Source organism: Protopterus annectens, chromosome 13.part0, assembly GCF_019279795.1.
Source record: "Protopterus annectens isolate FY-2018-M chromosome 13.part0, PAN1.0, whole genome shotgun sequence".
NCBI lineage: Eukaryota > Metazoa > Chordata > Ceratodontiformes > Protopteridae > Protopterus > Protopterus annectens.
The window spans coordinates 809,356,564-809,379,002 of NC_056747.1; the positions used below are offsets into that span (position 1 = coordinate 809,356,564).

At 38.5% G+C, this 22,439-nt stretch overlaps 1 protein-coding gene and 1 non-coding gene across 2 annotated transcripts in view; one reads left to right on the plus strand and one right to left on the minus strand.

Moving 5' to 3' along the window:
- The window catches only part of LOC122787969, a 1,400,032-nt gene that overhangs the window by 869,651 nt on the left and 507,942 nt on the right, over window positions 1–22,439 (plus strand). The gene's annotated exons all lie outside the window — the stretch shown is intronic.
- On the minus strand, window positions 17,070–17,141 carry TRNAG-UCC. The gene has a single exon. It is a non-coding gene; the product is annotated as a tRNA-Gly (tRNA).

The following is a 22,439-nucleotide window of genomic DNA, read 5'->3' on the forward strand; positions in this document are numbered from 1 at the left end:
TTGCTTATTGGCAGCCACTAGCATTAAACTTATTCAGGCAAGGTAGAGTAGTTAGAATGGGTGAAGGATGCAACCATCCCGGGTGCAAGGTTTTAGAAGGCATGATCAGCAGTTGCTGCTGATGGCATTTTATTTTAGTACTGATATCCAGCAATTAATGCCAATATTGTAATTGCTTTCAGTGTTAACACACTGGAGTGATTAGTGTTAGTAACTGTAATGTGTTGTTTTGTTACGTTTGTGGAGTTAAAAGTGGCTGAGTTCTTTTATTTTCTTTATTTTTTTTGTAAGAAAGTTGTTTTTGTATAAACATGTGTCTTCTGAATGACATGAAAATCTGAAACTCAAATGTCTTTTAGTGACAACCTCCAGAGTGAGGAAAGAGAAATATATATATATATATTTTTGCTCCTAGAGATAAGGCGTATACATTGTGGGGAATCGGCCTTGCTCCTCAGAATTGGCAGATTAGGTAAAACAAGTTTTTTTTTTGCACTCCTCAACTTAAAGTTGAGGAAATACAGATTGCAGAAACAGTCCTTTGTTGTTTTGCTCTTCAGGTTGAGTGGTGCCAGATCAGGGAATGGCACCAGGTGCTAGATAAGCCAACTATGACTCTAGTAAGACTTTACTATGTCTAGGCAAGTATCTTATATCCCAGCTCAAAAGAATCATTTCCTTAGTTACAACTGTTTCTTCCCCCAACATTTCCATCAGAGTACACTGTAGGGAATTTTTTTAACTCTGCATGTTTGTTACATTTCCAAATGCCATGATCCCAATTGCCTCTGAAGTCTACTTGGCATATAAAAATATCTGTCAAACACGTTCATGCAAAAATCATAAAATGTTCTGAACTTTGTTACATACTTATCAGCCTTACAGATGTGTTTCTGTTATTTTTTTGAAAAGTACCTTTTCATTCTATTTTCTAACATCCTTATAGTTGTCATGCAGTATTTTATATATCAGCTACTGTTCTAGACTCATGTAAAAACTGTCTCAGAACTATTCTTTCACTTAGAACTTCCCTATCCCTTTCTTTTTGCCTATAATCCGCTATCAATCCCTCATAGGGAAAACATTCTCTAACCTGTAATCCAAACTTTTGTTTAACTTTATCCCACTCTTACCTTTCACTCCTTATTTATTTGCTCCTGATGTCTTGGTTCTTTTGCTAATTTTCTCAAGTAAATTCCAAATACCTCTTGCCTTCTTTCTATGACCTTACTTGTGTAATTTCTATTGGCAAAATGTCGTTTCTCTATTCGTATATTTACTTAGTAGATCATTGCACTGTTTTATTCACCATGCTACCTAAGAAAAGGTCATTGTCCAGTCTGCCTGACTTTAAAGAATTCTCCAAGGCAGCTTCTTTGTGTCTTATTATAAACTGAGATGGTTCAATAGCCCAACCATTCTTTGATGACCCTATAGCAAGTACTACCATATATTCTGAAACTTTATACTTCATCTTAACTCTTGTGTATCTAGTCATGTTACTATTCACCACAAATAAAACAGAACCCCTCAAGTGGTAAATGGAATTTGACTACAGACAAATTGACGATAGATGGCAAAAGCTCACAGCCTTAAAGAAAAGAACAAAAAGTCAGTGTATTTTAATCAACCTCATATGGGTTAGCAGAGAACTGATGATCAGGATTAAGTCCTACAAAACTGATTGTGAACTAAAATTGTTATGCAAGCAAAGGATAACTTCAAGACAGTATCTAGTTATATAAAGAGTCTCAGAAATAATTCACAGCATTGCAACAAACTTATCTGTAATGGCTTCACCCACACGGGCCCTGAGGATATAGCTAACATCCTTGCAGATAAATTCAGTTCCAATTTCTCTAGTCTGTTACCTCCAAACTTCCCAACACGAAGTATCTAAGCCATACCCTGATCCTCCATGTGTAGTCACCTCTGAACACATGGACAAAGCACCATGTCTTCTGGTCCAGATAACATGTCAGGCTGTTTTCTAGTTTGCATAAAACAATTTGTCTGACCTTCTCCCTTAACTATTAACACCAGTCTCTCCACTGGATACACACCAGAAATCTGGATAACAGCTGCAGTAGTACCCTCCACAAGAGAAGCCTCACCATAGTTCCTGACAATTATACAACCATTACCCTGTCCATCATCAATTGCAAGGTGACTTAGTGTGCCATCTTCATCAATGAACTTAGAAACAAGAAAATTGGGAAAGTACAATTCCTAGACTGCAGCCAGTTTGACTTTATAAAAGGAATATCATGCCTATAAAACCAAGATGACTTCCTTGAAAGAGTCATAGAAGTACTAGATAAATTCCATGCACACAGATTACCTCAGTTAATTAATGATTTTGTCACTATACCCCACTGTGGCATCATCAATAAACTTGTCAAACTAAATATAAATCCACGAGTAACCCACTGGTTCACTGATAGTCATCAGTGTCTTCCAAGAAACTTAGTACCAGTGATATACCCCCAGGGTTCTGTTTTATGACTACGTCTATTTGGCATCTATGTCTCTGATGTCAAGTCTGACATTTAAAGGACTCTGGCTGACCCATTTCACAGATGATTGCAAACTTTGATCCATAAGCAACTTGCCTGAAAACACTCAGTTCCACCAAGACAGCCTAACACAGACAAACTCTTGATGTCCGGATCATGGTCTAATCATGAATACCAAAAAATGTAGCATCATACAGTTTTGGATACAGGAAGTCATATGCTTATCCCCCTTTTTTAATTTCTCCATGTGTTTTGGGTTTCTAATACCATGATGGGAATGGACGCCATTCCTAAGTCAAAGTATGATTAAAGTTCATGAAATTAGTATTGTTTCAATCTTTGATGTTAGCCAGAAGGGTTGTTTGCAGCAACCGCAGTGTGCCCCGTTATGTCTCCTTCTGCAATTCGTACAGTTACATGTATTGGTAACATATCTAAATACTATTGTAGAGTCTTTTTTATAAGACCTGTTGCTCCTACTACTATTGGAACTGTCTGGGTATCTTTCTTCCACATTGCTCTCATTTCTGCCCGAAAATCCTTAATTTTTATTACTTTGTGTTTCTCTGTACGCAAAACACTGTCGTCACTGGTGTAGTGATTTCAATGATCAATGCTACTCTTGTCTTCTTTTCATGGACTACTATGTCTGGTTTTCTTGCATCTATCTTTTTGGACTGTTGGTAATGGGTCATCCATGTGATGCAGACTTCATTTTCTTTGATGCTTTGTGGCTCGTTTCCAGTGTTTTTCAGCTACTTAAATACTATAATGTTTGCACAATCCCAAGTGCAACAGTCTTGTCACATTATTATGCTTTTCAGTATACAGTCCTTCTGCCATTAGTACGCCACAACCAGCAATAAGGTGTGCAGCTGTTTCCAGTTCTGTTTTACAAAACCTACATCTGTCTGTTTCTCCCACATGTTCAATGGACTTTGTAAACCAATGTGTACGTAGTCTACTATCTTGGTCCGCCAATATTAACCTTTCATCTTTTGGTTTGAATTTGCCTTTCCTTAACCATTCCTGTGTTCATTCCTCATCAACATGAGGCTGTTCCAGGAGTTTGGTATACTTGCAACTATATTCATACATTTTCTACATTTCTTGCCTTCTCATCTGATCCTTTACATTATAATATTTCTTTTATTTTTTTTTGGCACATTCAGTTGCTGCCTGATTTTTATCTACTTCTGGTTTGATTTCCATTCCCACTTGATGCCGATATGTTTCTCTATACTAAGCAGGGAAGTCATCTTAGATTTATTCTCATCATGTTTCAAAACTTTCACTATGTTTGGGTCTTTTGAGGTCAGCAGATATGTATGCAGTCCCACGATTGCAGATCTATACATGTAATCAGTTTCAAGGAGACCCATACCTCCTTCGGAACAGGGAATATATAATCTTGGTATGCACTCATTTTTATAAATCATTTGAGCATGAAGCATCCTTCTTGTTTTCCTGTCTAATCTATCCAACACCTTTTGGGGCCAGTCAGTCACTCCAAAACTGTAAGTTAGGACAGGATGAGCAAATTGGTTTATAGCTTGAACTTTGTTCCTAGATATCACTGCTGTTTTCAGGATTAATTTAACTCTTCTAAAGTATTCTTTACTAAGTTTTATTCTTGTTTGTTCTTGTTTCATTGTTGATCCTTCATCAGTTCCCAAATATTTGCACACTCCCACTTGCTGAAGTTCTTTTATATCACATTCTTTTCCCAAACTGATGTTTTTTTGGTGCTGCAGTTTTCCTGTTGCTTTTGCACATTTACCAAGACCAAATGACATTCTTATATCATCTGGAAAGGTTTTGATTACTTGCAGTCATTCTTTCAGTTCCTCATTTGTTGCGCTATACAGTTTTAAATCATGTACAAAGAGAATATGAGACGTCTTTACACTTTGTTGCTTTCTGGGAGTCAAATTACAGCCATGGCCTAATCTGTTAAGTGGACATCTTAATGGGTTAAGGGCAAGGCAAAAGAGCAGTTGTGACAGAGAGTCACCCTGGAATATCCCCCTTTGAATTTTTATCCCTGGAGTAATAATTTGTCCTTTACCATGGCTTAACTGCAAAGTGGTTTGCCATTGTTTCATGGTCGCTGTGATATAGCTTATCAGTGTAATACATTTTTAAGCATTGTTTTATCTGTGAATGTGGTATACTGTCAAATGCTTTTTTGTAGTCTCTCCATGCCATACTTAGATTCTTCCCCTTTTAACAGCTCTCCACTGTGACATTACTTGACAACAAATGATCCTTTTTCCATATGACTTCCTTTTATTACTTTTTTGCTCTATTGCCATAATTGAGTTTTCTTCTAAATGACTATAAACTCTATTGGCATCAATTCTGATGTATAGTTTATACTTCGTTGGAAGGCAAGTTATTGGTATATAGGTTTTAGAATAGCTTACAGGTTCGTTCTTAAGTAGGAGCATTGTTTTTCCTGTTGTTAGCCAGAATAGTATTTGTTTGGGGTGCGCATATAAATAGTTCTTACACATGGCTAAATCTTCGTGTAAAGATGTTAGTACTTTTAGCCAGAAGTTAGGTACTGCATCTGGGCCTTAGGTTTTCCAAGGCTTTTCTTAACTTTGTTTCAATCTCTCTGACCATTACTTCATCCCATTTCATATTCTATACATTTGAACTTCTTATTCTTTCTTTCACTTCTTTTATCCATTTAGCATCTTTGTTATGTTCCACAGGATCTTCATAGATATTTCTCCAAAATGTATCTATTTCTTCTTTTTGAGTGGTCTTTCAATTCCTTTTACCTTGTTTCCTAATTCTCTGTAAAACTTTTTTGGTTCATCAATAAATTGCTTATTTTGTGCTTTTCCTTTGTATTCATCTACGTATTCTTCTAAGTTTTTCTGCCTGTGTTGATATTTTTAGTTTATTGTTTGCGATAGTGCAAGATAAATCCTAATCCATTATAATATATTGTACATTGCTTTTATCATGTCTATGTTTCTGAGTTTTTTGGTTGTTGAATTGTTCCCTCTTCTTGCAGTGACACTTCTTGTCTTAATTGCTTTATAGTTTTCTTTATTCGATACATCCATGATAGCATTCAATTTCTCCCTGTCCTTTCCCTTACTACCCTGTGTTCTTGTGGTAGGACTTTATCTGTTATTAATTTGGCTGCATAGTAATGTATCCTATTTACTTCTGCTATGTTGCATGAATCTCTATGGACAGTCCTAATTACTGTATTAATTTGTTTTATCAAAGTTCTAACTTTTTGGGTTTTATTGAGCTTCTGCAGTCTATTTCTTTCATTGATCTTAATTTGTCTATTCATCTCTATTAAATCAAACAACTCTTCGCTTAGGTCATTTTTGTCTAAACCGAGGACACATTCTTTGTTCACCATTTCCTGCGGACATTCTACAGAATGCTCTAGAGCATCTTCCTGTGCCATGTTCTGTTTAGTTTCGCCCTGTATCATCTGTTGCTCTTTCATATGGGAACTCACTGACCTATCACTCCTCAACATTGACTGTGTCAGAGTTGCCATAGTTTCCGCGTTTATATCACGTCAAAACATCTAAACATGAAAATATCGAACATTCAGAACAGCAAATTTTTTCCCATGGAAAAAATTTGTTGCTCCGAAACACATACACACAACACAAGCACATCAAACAAACAGCAACCACACACATATACTTAAATTCCTACATCTAACGCTACACTAAACTAAACATACACTACTATCTACCCACTTACCTTAACCCAAACCCTAACCCCAAGGTCCGTCACTATCGCACACTCACCTAACCCGCTCCCTAACCCTAACTCACTTAAACCTCCCCTAACCCTAAAGTCTGTCACTATCGCACACACGCCTAACCCACACCCTAATCCTAACTCACTTAACCCGCCCCTAAGCCTAACGTACAAACAAGCGCACACTTACCTGAACCCAACTCGTAACTTTCCACCACAGCGCTAAGAATAGCAAAGCCACAAAAATGGCCAACCGAATTCTTTCCCGAGGAAAGAATTTGCTGTTCTGCAGCTTCGCTATTCTTAGCATTCGCTGAATAGTGTTCGATATCAGAACATTCGAAGTTTTAATACTTCGATGTTCTGATATAGACCCTAGTTTCCTGTTCTTTCCCTTGCTGTATACCTCCAACTGAACATTTATTTTGGTTTCCTATGGGAGGCTCCAAAGTAGCTTCATATGTCAACTGATTAGATGCTTCCCGCTCTACTGGTTTCTCCTTAATTTGGGTTTCCATTGCGCTATCCTGTTGTGTTGTTATCTGAGTTAAATATTTTACACTAAATCTTTCACTTTGCGGGTAATCGATAACCTCAGTTTTTATTTCTTTAACTTCTCCATTACTAATCATCTTTTCTACTTTTCTTCCTTGTTTTCTTATTTTTTATATTGTGAAATTTTCCATATCCAGATGTCTTTACCTGTATTTCTCTTCAGATGTCTTTGGTGCTGCTCTTTTTGCACTGATTAATTTTGCTTTCTTCTTTTCATATATATTGCACCATATCAAATCTTTTTTTCTTTCCCATGTCCATATTTCTTCTTCAGATGTCTCCTGCTCATCTTATTTCTCTTTACTTTGGAGACTAGTTGTTCCATCATGCAGTGATATAACCTGAGTTAGACCCTCTACACTGAATCCTTCACTTCGCAAATATTCCATAACTTCTATTTTTTTAACTTCTACTTGACTAATCTCCAGTTCTACATTCCCTCTTTGTGATCTTATTTTTTTATTGTGACTTTTTTCCATATCTGGATGCCTTTGCCTGTATTTCTCTTTGAATATCCTTGGGGCTGCTTTTTTTTTGTGTTCATTAATTTCGCTTTCTCCTTTGCATAAATATTGCACCATATCGGATCTCTCTTTCTTTCTCATGTCCATATTTCTTTTTTATACCCTTCAGATGTCTCTAAATTTTGTTGTTTCAATTTTCATACTTCCTTAGTCACTTCTTTTTCCAAATGGCACAAGGTTTCTTGGTCTATATAGTGTTTTTCATGGATCTATTGTATTAATGAATACAAATTTTTATTTGAATCTTCTGACAATTTTTCTTCTGGAAGTATTTTCTTTCCTCTAATTTATCTCTTAATCTTTTTGTATATATTTGTCTGGAAATTCTGTGCTTCTTGCATAATAGTAACAATACATAATTTCTTTCTGATCATCAATAGTCCACTCTATCGTTTGTATGGCTCTTTTATGGCCTATCAGTTTTTGTGATTTTTGTGGACTGCTACTTCCCCCTAGACCTGGCCTAGCCCCATTGTAGGAATATTTATGTGTCTTGGGGATTCTACACTGACATTCTTTCCAGTCCTGGTAGCAGTGCACCTACTAGGATTGGGAACTTTTTTATCCCAGGACCTGTGCATCCAGCTATCTTCTTTATTTTTTAACTTACTTCTGCCCATATATATCAGTGTTGTCTTGGTGAGATTTTGTGAAAAAACAGGGTCCACCTCGTGAAGGCACTCACCAAGACTTGAGGATGAAGAATTCAATTCTAGCAATACTTTTCTCCTTTTGCTGATTATATCATCTCTCCATTCAGACTCCTATTATTGTGAGCACTCTCATTAAAGATCTTGACACCCTCATGAATAATGAATTCTCTTTTGACCACCGTGTACATCCATGTATCCAGTGTTGCTAGGAAAGCCTACTACCTTACTCAGCTAATTACTACGGACATCGCCTTTGAGTGAAATATGGTCATCATTCTCCTCTACTCATCCTTTATCAGGTGCACACTAGACTGCACTGTGCCTTTTGTTATGTACCTGTCCAAGCACTTAATCCAACTTGAAAAACTCCAGTGGTTCCTCACCAAAAAATCTCTGATATGAGTTCCCCATGTTACCTAGAGTATCTAAAAATCTTTTTCCGCTTCTCTGTCTCCTATAGATTCCTGCATGGTGATCCATGCCTGGCATAAAAAGCTGTGAAAGACCCAATCCTGCCTGACCTACTTGCTTGCATGCTGATATCTCTTTCAAAGAATTCTACCCCTATAATAATCTCCCATTGTCTTTAAATCTAAATTAGGCAAATGGATAAAAAAACTTCAGAGCTATTCCCATTTTGGACAGGGGGGTATAGTTAGTTAGGTCTACTAATTGAACTGCAGTGGCTAGGCCTCAAAATACTTAACTGATCTATTGTTTAGTGTCATCCTATAAACCCAAATGTACGCCATCTTCAAAAATACTTCATAAGTATGTAATACAAAAAGAGAATTTTGGTTGCACAGGGATAGACAGGTAGTTTGTACTACTTCCCAAACAAGAAAATGATGCTAATTTTATTTTTAACAGAGCAGAGCAGAGATTCTTTTGTTGGTGATGTCCAACTGCATTTTGTTTATGTTTTATGATGTCTTTCTACAGCTGTAACAAAAGGAATGTGACAGTTGGGTCAGAGCACACATCTTGTACCCCCTCCTTTAAGCAAATAGTGATACAATACTATAGATCTTAGGGGATTTCCTATCAAATAGTGGAGATTTTAGAGAATTTACCTCTTGTAGCTATGATAAATGAAACTGGCAGTATCAAATTTCAAATTTTGAATACTATTGACTGAAACTGTTTAAAAATGTAGTGACATTTCCGGTTACAAAAAAAACCCTTTTAGTTTATTAGTTTTCTTTTTTGTTGGGAGGAAGGAGATTCACCCCGGTTACATATCCTGCTAATTTGGTATAGTCAAGTCCAAATTCAGAGACCATCATGGAAAATAACTTTTGAAGAGTTGCAATGACCAGAATGACATGTTTTGTCTTCTCGCATAAAGCCCTTATTGGCAAACTTTATTCAAAAACAACTGAATGAAATACATAGCTTCTCCCAGTTGTATAGTACCATTTACCTGTACTTCATGAGTGTCGCAATGCAAGTGCACAAGAAATAAAGCGAAGGAAGTACTTTTATTATTTGAATTATTTTTTTTGATTTTCAGCAAATAACTACAGCCATTCTTAATATTTATAGTTTGATTTTTTTTTTTTAACATAACATCCTTCGGACGTTAACCATGAAATATGAAACTGTTACTGTACAGTTCTTTCAATGAATGCAGTTTCTTTCAGGAAGCAAGTTTGAGGTCACCCCTTTGGTACAAATGTTTGCAGTGACAGTGCCGTAAATTATGATGATGTCAGTTGTCTCTATGGAGATAATTTTGAAAGTCTGTTCCAAAATTATTTATACCGCTACTGAATTTTGAGCAGAAGAGTAGCGAATTCCACCAAAAAACAAGGAAACCTTTGGCAGGAGAAGAAGCAAATTGTAGCAGTGGAGAGTAAAGAGGTAGGAAACTCTCTAGTATAAGAGAGAGCCATAAGGCATGCTTCAGAAACAAGCCAGAAATAAAACCACTTATTATTATCAATCACCATTCTTTTTTGTTATATTTCTTCACCTCTCCCCACAACTATCGAACATTTATTGTAGACAGAGCTGTATACTTATATGGCAACAGAGCTGGCTAATTATCACTGCTGAGTCACTGTTTAGTATCATGAACCTGAAGATTTAACAGTGACTGTCAGCTGGTCCCTAGGTGACAAATGCTCATCAAGGATCACTACTGGGTTTTACATCGTAGACAAAAACCCAAGCCTCTGTCTATCAGTGATAATGAGAATTAGGATAAGAGAGTCATGTATGCTATGGAATAGACCTCCCATGCATGTCAAACAGAGCACCTCACTGGCCCTCTTCAAGAGAAATCTTGATGAGTGGATGGAAAGTAGAAAATTCACCCCAGGGATCACTCCAGTGGCTCTACTCAACACAGGCACTGGGAACTAAGGTTGGGTTGCATGATGCCAGGGTAATCCTATGGGCTAGGCTTGTAAAGGCTCCAGGGCCATTAGCCTAGTACACACCTATGAACCTATAAATGTTTTTAAACTTGAACTTGACAGGATTAAGTTTCATAGGACTATTCTTCCAAACAAGGATGGAGTCCAGACTTCTTCCAAGGAATCAAATGACAAAGCACATCAATCCTAAAGGAAAGAAAAGTAAAGCTGGTATCCTAAAGTAATACCTCAAACTTCTTTTTCTAATGATTTTTCCAGATATAGTGTGAACAGTAATGGGCCCGAGATACAGCCTTGTGGAGCATTAGATTGCAAAGGGAAGCTTAGGGAAGTATACATACCTGAGAGGACTGTGTGTTTGTGCGTTAAGTGATAAAGGTACAACCATTTCAGTACTGACTTACAAGTCACAGAGGTGCCACACATGTTCCGTCCCATGGCCTATGATGCTGAATACAAAACAGTCATAATGAGAGTCCAAAACTGAATAACAATATTTATTTCATTCCAAGAAGAGGTTACTGACCATTTCAGTCAGGATGGTATTAGCACTGTGGCAGTTGCTGAAACCAGACTAAAGATCAAAGAGGCCATTTGTTTTTTAAAAAGAAATATACTAATTGCAGGCACACTACTTTCTCAATAGTCTTACCAACAAATGGTAGGTTACAGGGTAAAAAAGTAGGAAACAAGTTTCTTCATTTTCTAATTTCTCCAAATCTTTTGGCTTTCTAATAGCATGATGGGAATGGACCCCATTCCTAAGTCAAAGTACAATTAAAGTTCATGAAATTAGTATTGTTTCAATCTTTGATGCCAGCCAAAAGTGCTCTTCACAGCACCCACAATGTGCCCAGTAATGACTCCTCCTACAAGTCACACAGGGTTACATGGATTGGTAACATATCTAAATATGATTGTAGATTCTTTTTATAAGACCTGTTGCTCCTACTACTATTGGAACTGTCTGGGTATGTTTTTTCCACATTGCTCTCGTTTCTGCCTGCAGATCCTGGTATTTTATGAGTTTGTGTCTCTCTCTGTACACAAGACACTGTAGTCACTGGGTGTGGAGATTTCTGTGATCAATGCTACTTTTGTCTTCTATTCTTGGACCACTATATCTGGTTTTCTAGCATCTATCTTTTGAACTGTTGGTAATGGGTGATCCCCTGTGATATAAACTTCATCATTTTTTATGATGCTTTGTGGCTCATGTTTCCAGTGTTTTAGCCACTTCAATACCATAATGTTTGCACAATCCCCAGTGCAACAGTCTCACCACATTATTATGCCTTTCAGTATACAGTCCTTCTGCCATTAGTGTGTCGCAACCAGCAACAAGGTGTCTGACTGTTTCCAATTCGGTTTTACAAAACCTGCATTGGTCTGTTTCGCCCAGATGTTCAGTGGACTTTGTAAACCAGCATGTACGTAGCCCACTATCTTGGGCTGCCAATATTAACCTTTCATTTTTTGGTTTGAATTCACCTCTCCTTAACCATTCCTGCATTCATTCCTGATCAACATGAGGTTCTTCCAGAAGTTTTCTATACTTGCAATTATATTTATGCTTTTTCTACATTTCTTTCCTTCTCATCTGGTCCTTCAACTTATGCTCTTTCTTTTGTTTTTTGGCACATTCAGTTGCTGCCTGGTTTCTATCCACTTCTGGTTTGATTTTCATTCTGGCTTGACGTCGATATGCTTCTGCTAAATTAAGCAGAGATGTCATCTTAGATTTATTCCCATCATGTTTCGAAACGTTCACTACATTTGGATCTTCTGAGGTCAATAGATATGTGTGGAGTCCCACAATTGCAGATCTATGCATGTAATCAATTTCAAGGAGAACCATCCCTCCTTCAGAATGGGGAATATATAATCTTGGTATACACTGATTTTTATAAATCATTTGGTGAGCATGAAGCTTCCTTCTTGTTTTAATATCTAATCTGTCCAACACTTTTTGGGGTCAAGTCAATCACTCCAAAACAGTAAGTTAGGACAGGAAGAGCAAATTGGTTTATAGCTTGGATCTTGTTCCTAGATGTCAGTGCTGTTCTTAGGATTAATTATAGTCTTCTAAAGTATTTCTTATTGAGATTTATTTGCATTTGTTCATGTTTTATTGTGGATACTTCAGTTCCCAAGTATTTATACACTCCCTCTTGCTCAAGTTCTTTTATAGCATATTCTTGTCCCAAACTGATGTTTTTTTGGTGCTGCAGTTTTCCTGGTTTAAAGGTTGTTTTGAACATTTATCAAGCCCAAATAAGTAATGTCTTTTGGCCTTTCCCAGTTAGGGGTCGCCACAGCGGAACTCCGGTCCGCTAATGATTGGCAGTGGATTTTTACGGTGCCCATTTTCCAGCCCGACGCCCAGCCTTCAAAGAAGGCACATCCATTCATGCTCACACCTATCTGCATGTCTTTAATGTCACTCGACTGTGGGGAGGACATGCAGACTCCACACAGAAAGCGCTCCAGCCAAGAATCGTATGGGAGAACCTCTTGCTGTGAGGTGACAATGCTAACCGCTGCACCACCATATCAAGCCCAAATTACATTCTAATATCATCTGAAAAAGTTTTGAGAACCTGCAGCTGTGCTTTCAGTTCCTCATCTGATGAGCTATACAGTTTTAAATCAACAAAGAGAAGATAAGAAGTCATTAAACTTTGTTGTTTTCTAGGAGCCAGATTGTAGCCATGGTCTAAGCTGTTAAGTAAACAGCTTAATGGGTTAATGACAAGACAGAATAGCAACGGTGACAGAGAGCCACCCTGGAAAATCCCCCTTTGAATTTTTATCCCTGGGATAATAATCTGTCCTTTATCATGGCTTAATTGCAAAGTGGTTCGCCGTTGTTTCATGGTTACTGTAATGCAGTCAGTCAGTGTAGGGTGTATCTTATACATTTTTAAGCACTCTTTTACCCATGAATGTGGGATACTATCAAATGCTTTTTTGTAGTCAGTCCATGCTATACTTAGATTCTTCCCCTTTTTACAGTTCTCCACTATAACTTTATTTAACAAATGATCCTTTGTTCCATATGACTTTCATTTATTGCCCTTTTGTTCTACTGCCATAATTGAGTTTTCTTCTAAATGACTATAAACTCTGTTAGTGTCACTTCCTGTGTATAGTTTATACGTTGTTGGTAGGCAAGTTATTGGTCTATAATTTTTAGGATAGCTTGCAGGTTCACTCTTTAAGTAAGAGCATTGTTTTGCCTGTTGTCAGCCAGTGTGGTGTCTGTTCTGGGTGCGCATATAAATAATTCTTACTCATGGCTAAATCCTCGTGCAAAGATGTTAATACTTTTAACCAAAAGTTAGGTACTGCATCTGGGCCTGGGGTTTTCCTGTTAGAGGCTTTTCTTAACTTTGTTTCAATCTCTCTGGCTGTTACTTCCTCCCATTTCATATCCTGTACCTTTGAACTTCTTATTCTTTCTTTTACTTCTGTCCATTCAGTATCTTTGTTATGTTCCACAGGATCTTCATAGGAACTTCTTCTGTGTGGATCAAGAGATGATTTCTTTTGAGTTGTAAAAGCTAATGTGACACTGATGCTAAATTTCCAGACCTGTTTTCAGCACATATTTTAAAAATAAATGGACCAAATACATCTAAGCAAGGTAAAAATAACCTTTTGGACCAGAATCCAGCCCGCAATTAGTATTCTACAAACATTAAATTAAACTCATGAAATCAGAGTAATCAGAATACAGAAAAGTTAGAACAGGCCCAGATGAAAGCACTTAGTGGAGGTACCCCTAAAAAATTTTGTACTCTTATCTGATCAGCCTTCCCTGCAGTATCCTCAAATTTAGAGGCAAAACAACTTTCAAGTTAGTGAGAGAGAATGGACTATACAGCCCATACTCCACAGAGTAGCTTAGTTGGTTGATTTGCAGCATCTAAAATTTTACTGACAAGAAACATTGCTTTCTTTTGGGGAAATCTCTGGTAAACAATGCAGTGTTTGTCTAGGGTATGATTTGTTTTTCTTCAAGTACCCATTTTCTCTCAAGTTCAGGTGACACCATGAAACTTCTAAACATTTTTTCTGTGGATATCTTTGACCTGTCCAAGGCCTGCATATGTTTTAGTGAGTCACTTCTTCTTTAGACTTGCCCCAATCCACCACTCTGCACTTAACTTTGTGTCATCAGGTATGAGAGTGATCCTGTTTATTTCTTCCTCAAATAAGTCTAAAATGAACACAGTGAAGAATACTAGACCCAAGATCAACTGCTATGGTACTTCAATTGCTAATTTCCCTATTCCTGACATTGTCTTTGTCACCATGACCGTCTGTGGCCTCCCCATCCATGACATAGCAGTCCAGTTCTTCAGTATTGATCCTATCCCCATCCCATCTGTTTTTCTAGCAGATGCCTTTGCAGTCAGGGTTTTGGTAAAGTCCTTACAGATTTTGAATGCCAGTTCTTTCCTGTCAAGAATGCTGGTTCTTCCCTGTCAAGTTCTTCTGTGACCCAGTTATAAAAAAAATATCTGATATGACTGACAGCTTCTTCTGGCTGTGAACCCATGAACAAATGTTTATTGTGGAGACTGTTATCCTACAGGAATGTATTTAACCTTTCACTTAGGATTTTCTCAGTATTTTCCCTGCCATTGCAGTTACGTTAACATGCTTGTAGTTTTGTGGATTCCTCCTGCTTCCTTCCCCTTGTGTAAGTGTACTACACTTGCTGTCTTCCAGACCTTTGGCAATGCTGCTAAGGCTGCTTTCTTCTTCCAGTTTATTACCCACATTTCTTAATGCTGCATTCATTATTAAAGCAAATAAAATACTACTTAGAGGATATCAGTGCCTCCCATCACGTTTGTAGTTTTTCAATTAACTATAATACTACTGCTACTATTCTCATAGGCTGATCTTATTAACTTTCGGATCTTTTCATTTATTTTGTATGCTTTCAAAATTTTCCACATCTAATTATGTACTATATTATCAAATGCATTTTCCATATCACTCGCTGCAGTTCTTACCCCATCATATAAATATATAATGTTATATGTTACCTCTTACATAATTAATAATAATTCCAGAATTTTTTCTCTTTTATTCCAAAAATACCTTCATTACATATTTCACTCATAATCTTCTCCTATGTACTCTGTATGATCCTCGTAAAAATCTTATAATCCATATTTCTTACAATAATCTGTCTCCAGAATTCTCGTCCTCTTTTTTTCTATATTTATCTGACTATTCCTTCATGTCTTTTCACTCAAAAAAGCCTTCATATTTCCATTCATTAAACACAAATACTAAAACTTTCTTCTTTGAATACTCATATCTTTATAAGATTTATAATCAAGTCCATAAGGACCTGGTACCGTCCTGTCATTAACATTTAACATATGTATAACCTATTCTAATGATTTTTTTCAGTTAATTCCTTCGTTTCCTTCTCACTAATCAAGTCCACATTCCCCTCTACATTTTCCTGCCCCTATTTTCTTCATATTGTTTTTTTAGATAGTTTAATACTTCTTGTTTGATTTCTTCCTAGACCATAGCTAATCTTCCATCAAACATCATAACCCCTTCCAAATTCACATACTGATTTTTATTACTTTTCTGAAGAAATGGAGACACTTCTTCTTTAGTATCCTGTGTTAAATATTGCTGTCTGTCCTTATTATCCTCTTTTTTTCTCTCTTTCTTTTCTTAGATAATTTTCATTATTTACTTGCATCATTTCCGATATCACATGTACCATCTTTATACCCATCTTTTTCATGATTCTTACTGTCTGTCTTCCCACTTCTATGTGTACGCATTTGAATTTCCCCTTATAAACTCCCTGCCAGTTTGACCAAGTATTACATATAAATCTTCTAGATTTATGTTCTTTCCATAAACAATTTTCTTCTCTCTCAAAAACGTCCTTATTTACATTTAAGCCATTTAAATTCTTTATACTTTCTCCTTGTCTAATCTTAATTTCATTATGTCCTACCTCAATCAAAATTTCATAGTGATCTGAAAATTCCACATTTAATTTTTCCTGTACCTCTTCTAATGTCACCAAAAACAATACATAATCTCTTTCAGTTCTCACATTTGCCCTTTGATATATACAACCCCTAAGTAAACTCACCAACTTTCACATCTCTCTCTCTTAAATTTTTGCATCCTTTATTTTATTTTCTTTCCTTAAATTGCAATTCATATCCCCCACAATAACTAAATCCGTATTGATTACCATTTTTGGTAACATTAAGTCAAAGAAATCTTCTATTTTTTGTTTTTTTTAATTTCAGTATATTCATATATTATTATTACTCCAACAAGTGTTCCTTTTTTAATATCCACCCACTCTCTGATTTAACAATCACATGATCTAATATTTTAATGTCAGCTCTTTTGCAAAATATAACAGTTCCTGAGTGTTATTTTCTCCCATAATTCCACACAATTTCATTTCCCCATAGTAATTCTAAGTTCTCTTTCATTTCCCTATTTAAACATCTAGTGTGTAATAAACATGAGTTACGAGCTTCAATATTTTACACCTCTTACATCACTTATTACATTCTAAACATTTACTTGAACACTCAACTCATGTCGTTACAGGATTAAAATAAGCACAGCAGTTTTGTTTCTTTGCAAGAGAACCAAGATGAGTGTTTAAATGTACAGACTTCTTGCATTGGCCGGGAATCAAACCTGGGTCAACTGCTTGGAAGGCAGCTATGCTCACCACTGTACTACCAATGCTACATAAATTAGTATTAGGCTAACGGCCCTTGTGGGCCATTTTATGCCTAGCCAATTACCCCATGTGAGGATCAAACCCTGTACCTTTTGTCTGTGAGATAAATGTCTTAACCATTATGTCAACCTCCCTTACAAAAAATGAGTAAAATTATCTGCTCTGATATTATCTTTTTCATCCATCTCAACCTGTGAGTTTTTGAATCTGATGCTGGCAGTCTCAAAATCTTCATTCCTGGAGCACCACCTCCTCCAGCCATAACTCCCTGCTCTAACTACCTTTTCTCAGATCTTGTTTGCTGCAGTTGTCTTCATTTCATGATCTGAGAGCTCTGTCATTTCTGTGTTGCTCCTGTACCTTTTGTGTGTTTTTTTGGAGTGTAGTGTTCAATTTAGATAGAAATATTCTGTTTTTTCCCAGTAAATAGGTAGATAGTGTTAGGCTTGTTCTATCTTGTAAAATAAGGCTTTCCTTCTCCTTTTGCTATAGCATTACAGCAGTGTTGTTATTAGTATTAGGGTTTTTCATAATAGCTGCTATAAGAGTGTTTGATTAATTACAATCTGTTCTAGTTATTGTATTTAGCATTCCTTGTAACTTGTGTTGCTGTTGTTGTTGTTGCTGTGCTATATATTTTTTCACTCTTTTTACAGGCAAGATGGATAAAGTTTCAGTGTTCAAAGTGTGTCATCTGTAGGCACAATTTGTCCCCATAGGAAGCCACGACACGTGCGTCTACTGTTTGGATGTGGCACTCTTGGAAATCAAATGTCAGGCCTGCATCTTATTTGGAGCCAGAGCTCTGACTGAAAGACTAGCAAAACTGGATGTGAAAGGCCTTTTGCAGGCCTCAGCTGCTTCATCTTCCTCTCCCTCCTTGAATAAGAAATCAGATAGGAGGGAGAAAGAGAAAATGAAAGAAAATGAGTCTTCTGAGGTTAAAAGTAAAGAAAGAAAAGAGTGCAAATGCACTTCTTCCACTGAGGGCCAGATGGACTAGAAAGTTCATCAACATTCAGCTCCTCTAGCTCCTACCACTTTGGTGTTGCCTCAGCCCAGATCCCCTGTTGTTACGGTCCTGGAGTTGGAAACCTCTCATTCCCCCATCCTTAGCATTCCCACCCCCTTCCTCTCTAAAGACTTCTGCCTCCTTGGGCAAGCTTCTTTTCCCCTTTTGCCATATTATTTAGGGGAAAATTTCTCAAGGATCCCCTCCCTCCCCTACTTGAGTCTAAGTTATACCATTACAGATCTGATGACTAAAAGAGCATCTAAGCCACCTTCTGTGGCTTCTTTGATGTCCAGTAGGTTGGTTGGGAGCTTTAAGTCTCTGGATCTGGCGCAGCTGATACATTCCTTTCTTCAGGCTTGGATGTTTTTAGGCATCATCCCTGCCTCCTCAGCCTCAAGGTCGGAGTCTGTGGCAATTTCGGCTCTCAGTGTTGTTGAGTCTCCCCTGGTCCCCATAGTTCTTCGGCTGTCGGGTCTGACTCCTCAGCTGCCAACTCTCTGGCAGTGGCTTGGCCACTTCCAACACCAAATCAGTCCTAGCAATTTTCAACTCTGGTCATGTTGAAGCCGAGTCCACCTCAAACCAAAGTGGACAGGCTGGTACTTCATGGTTGAGTTCAACCGTCCAGATTTTGGAGACATCCTCATCCCTGGGCTCATTGGCTCTCAGTAGCTTGGCTCTGATCTCAAAGTCAGAGCTAGTCAAGTTGGTGCTGGGAACAGTCTCTCACTCAGGTCCTCAGATAGTAGAAGCACCAGGTCTGGCCATCTAGCTTCAGTTACGACCATCACCATTGTGGAGAAGAGCCCCTCCCTTTTGAATACAGGAGCCTCAGCAGCTGCTTCAGATCTGTCCTTATCCCTTCTCCAGTCTGTGTCCTTGGCTGTGAATCAGGTGGCTCAAGGTCAGCCTCCATAGTTGGGTCTTGAGGCTTCCCTGCATGTAGCTCTTCTGTGTCTCCTCCTATTTCTGTACACAGGGAGGTGCATGAGAAGAGTAAGTTCAAGAGGAAGCACTTAGATTCAACCAAGGACTCCCTCACTTAGGGCACCAACCTTGATGAAGGAGAAGGCTTCCCCAGATCCCTCCATGAAGATGGCTTCTTTGGCAATTTGCTTGAATTATTGAAACAGCATGGGGGCTGGACCACCAAACCCCCCTCCCCAGAGGAGTCATTTTTTTTTCTTGAGGCTTTCAGCATAGGCCCATCCAGATCCTGAGTGGTACCCCTTCTAGATACCATGATAGACCTGGTTTCACAGAGGGCAGGTAGAAAACCCAACATGTTGGAACCAGTCCCCAGGAAACCTAATAAAATTTTGGTCCTCCCCAATGACAGACCTCACTAGAGTAAGGGTCCAGTGGTGAATGCCATTGTGTTTGTGGCAGCCACAAAAAAAGAGAGTTCTGAGGAGAGTTCCTTGATCCATCCACACAACAGAGAGCCTCGTGCATTTGGATCATTTGGGAAAATATACTTTGGCTTTATGTGTAGTGAATTACCATGGCTATTTGGCAAGACTTCACAGGGACCTTATCTTGGAAATCTCAGAGGTCATGAAGACTCAAAATCCTCAGATGTTCAGAAGACCCTGGAGGTTTAGTTGTTTATGATGCAGTCTGTATCTAACATTTCCACAAAATTGTTGTCCAAAGTGGCAGATCGAACTTCCTACATGGCAGGGACCATATCACTATGCACCATTATGCCTGGATGCATGTATAGAATCTTGCTGACTGTTTTTAGATGTCCTTTGTTAACATTCCATTTGATGGTTCTTCCTTTTTGGTCTTAAGTTCAAACAGACACTGACTAGGAAAGAGCAGGATGGAAAGATGCTTCCTGGTGCTGGAATTCATTTTTCTACCCATCAGAGGCCCTTTTCTAGGAACCAGATGTTTTTCATTCTTCCCAAGTCACAACAGCCTTCCATGACACTCCTAATGATGGTTCCCTCTGTAGTAGAGGGGGGCAACTACAATGAATTCTACCCACCTGGTAGGGCGGTCTGCAGAACCAGGGCTTCATGGAGCTGTCTCAGGGAGACCCTTCCAGCACCCCAAAAGGGTTGCCCAGCTACTGAACTCTGGAGGCAGTTGGGGGGTGTCTGGCTGTTCACCATAAGCTTGGGAGGCCATCATGTCAGATGTGTGGGTGTTGAAAGTCGTATCCAGAGGTTACACAGTTCCATTTTTGTTCACCCCCAGATGGCTCCCTAAAGTCCCTTTCCAATGTGCTCCCTGCTCATTGAAGGGAAGCAACAGTGGAAGTCCAAAAACTGCTTCTCAGCTGAGTCATCCAAGAGGTCCCACCAGACCAGTGATGATCTGGGGGTCAATTCAAGATTCTTTTCTTATCAAAGAATAACAAGGATCTCAGACCCATTTTGTATCTCAGTAGTTGAACTGATTTGTCAACAGACCAATGTCTGAATGGTCATGGTGCAATCCATTCAACCTCTTCTGAGGAAAGATAACTTGATGTGCTTGGTAGATCTCAAGGATGCCTAGCATCACATAAAAATGTTCAGACATTCAAGGAGGTTCCAGCACTTTCAGCTGGGAGCCACTCATTATCAGTTTTGGGCTGTGGCCTTTGGTCTCAGCACAGTTCACTGAGTGATCACCAAATATATGACAGTAGTAGCAGCTTGGTTCAGGCTGCAGGGGTTCCAGGTCTTTCCTTACCTGGATGACTGGATCTGCTTCCACAAAGGCATTACTGCTCAAGGCCTGAGATTCCTTCCTCCAAATGTGTCTGTCCTTGGGTATAATAGTAAATTATGAGAATTCCAGCCTGGAACCAGTTCAAATACTAGAATTTATCAGTTGCTATTTGGATACGGTCACTCTGACATCTAAACTACAAGTCTCAAGACTAAATTGTCTTCATTTGCAGGCTTTCTACATCCCTCAGGTTCACAAACCTCTTGAGTCCTCAGTTCTTTGTCTCATTGTGCATGTAGCTGCCTCTGTTTGTCTGGTTCCTTTGGCAAGATTCCACATGTGGCTACTACAATGGACTCTGGTAATTCAGTGGTCTTATCTGACTCATGCTATGAATTTTTCATTTTTTCTAACAATTGTGAGTCATCACTATTTGATGGTGGCTGGATGCTTTCCTGGTCATGGCAGGTCACTCTTTTGTTCTTTCTTAGTCACTGTGGCCTAAGGATGTGGGGTAGGGGTGGGGGTGGGTTATTTCAAGGGGAAGACTGTCCAGAGCACCTGGTCTCAGTACAAGGACAATCTTCACATCAACATCATGGAGATTATGGGGCAATCCTAGCATTACAGGCCTTTTAGGGCCTTCTTCCCAAGGGTGTGATTCCTGTCTAGACCAACAATACGTCATTAGTATTGTATCTGAACAAGGAGAAACTCAGTCCTATCCCCTGTGTTGAGAGGCCATACGAGTTTGGTAATAGACAATGTCTTCCCAACAGTTTCCAATTGCAATGTACATCCATAGGTAATCTAACATCCTTGCAGACAGACTGAGCAGATGCATTCCTCTGCCTGAGAAGTGGTCTCTGAATCCAGAAATAGTGACATGGATTTTCAGCTGCTGGGGCACTTCCACTACAACCTGTTAGCTTCCCCATCCAATACAAAGTGCAGAAGTTTCTGTGCCCTTATTCCACCTAGGGACAGTCATCATGACACACTCTTATGTATGCTTGTCCCTCAGTTCTACTAGATGTCTTTCCCCTGACTCCTCTCATAATCAATATTCTTCAGAAAACAGCCCATTGCAGAGTGAATGTTATCTTCATTGCCTTCTTCTAGCCCCAACAATTTTGGTTCCCCTTCCTTTGGCCTCACCTTCTACACCCACCCTGAGTTCTGGAACCTGTTCTAGGTCTGATTTCTCATCCTTCAGACATTCAACACCTGAAATTTCACTCCATCAAACTAACAGCATGGTTCTTCAAGTATTGCTGTTGGCCAGGGATCTCAGGCTCTCTGAGAGAGTTATTCAAATCCTTTTTTCCTCCAAGAAGACTTCAACCAGAAAGGTTTATGCTAGTAAGTGGAAGAGGTTTTCCATTTGGGCCTCTTCCAAGGGCTCAGATCCTCAACACCTTTAGCTACTAACCTGGATTTTGTTGGCTGTTCTTTTTCACTCTGATCTTGCTTAAAGTGCAGTTAGCTGCCATTTCCAACATTAACATTGGAATAGATAATACACCTGTGGCATTCCTTTCATGGCCTTTTGAAGAGGTACCTTTTTATTACAACCTCCCTTTCATGACCTGAGACCTCCTTGGGACCTCAGTCTGCTTTT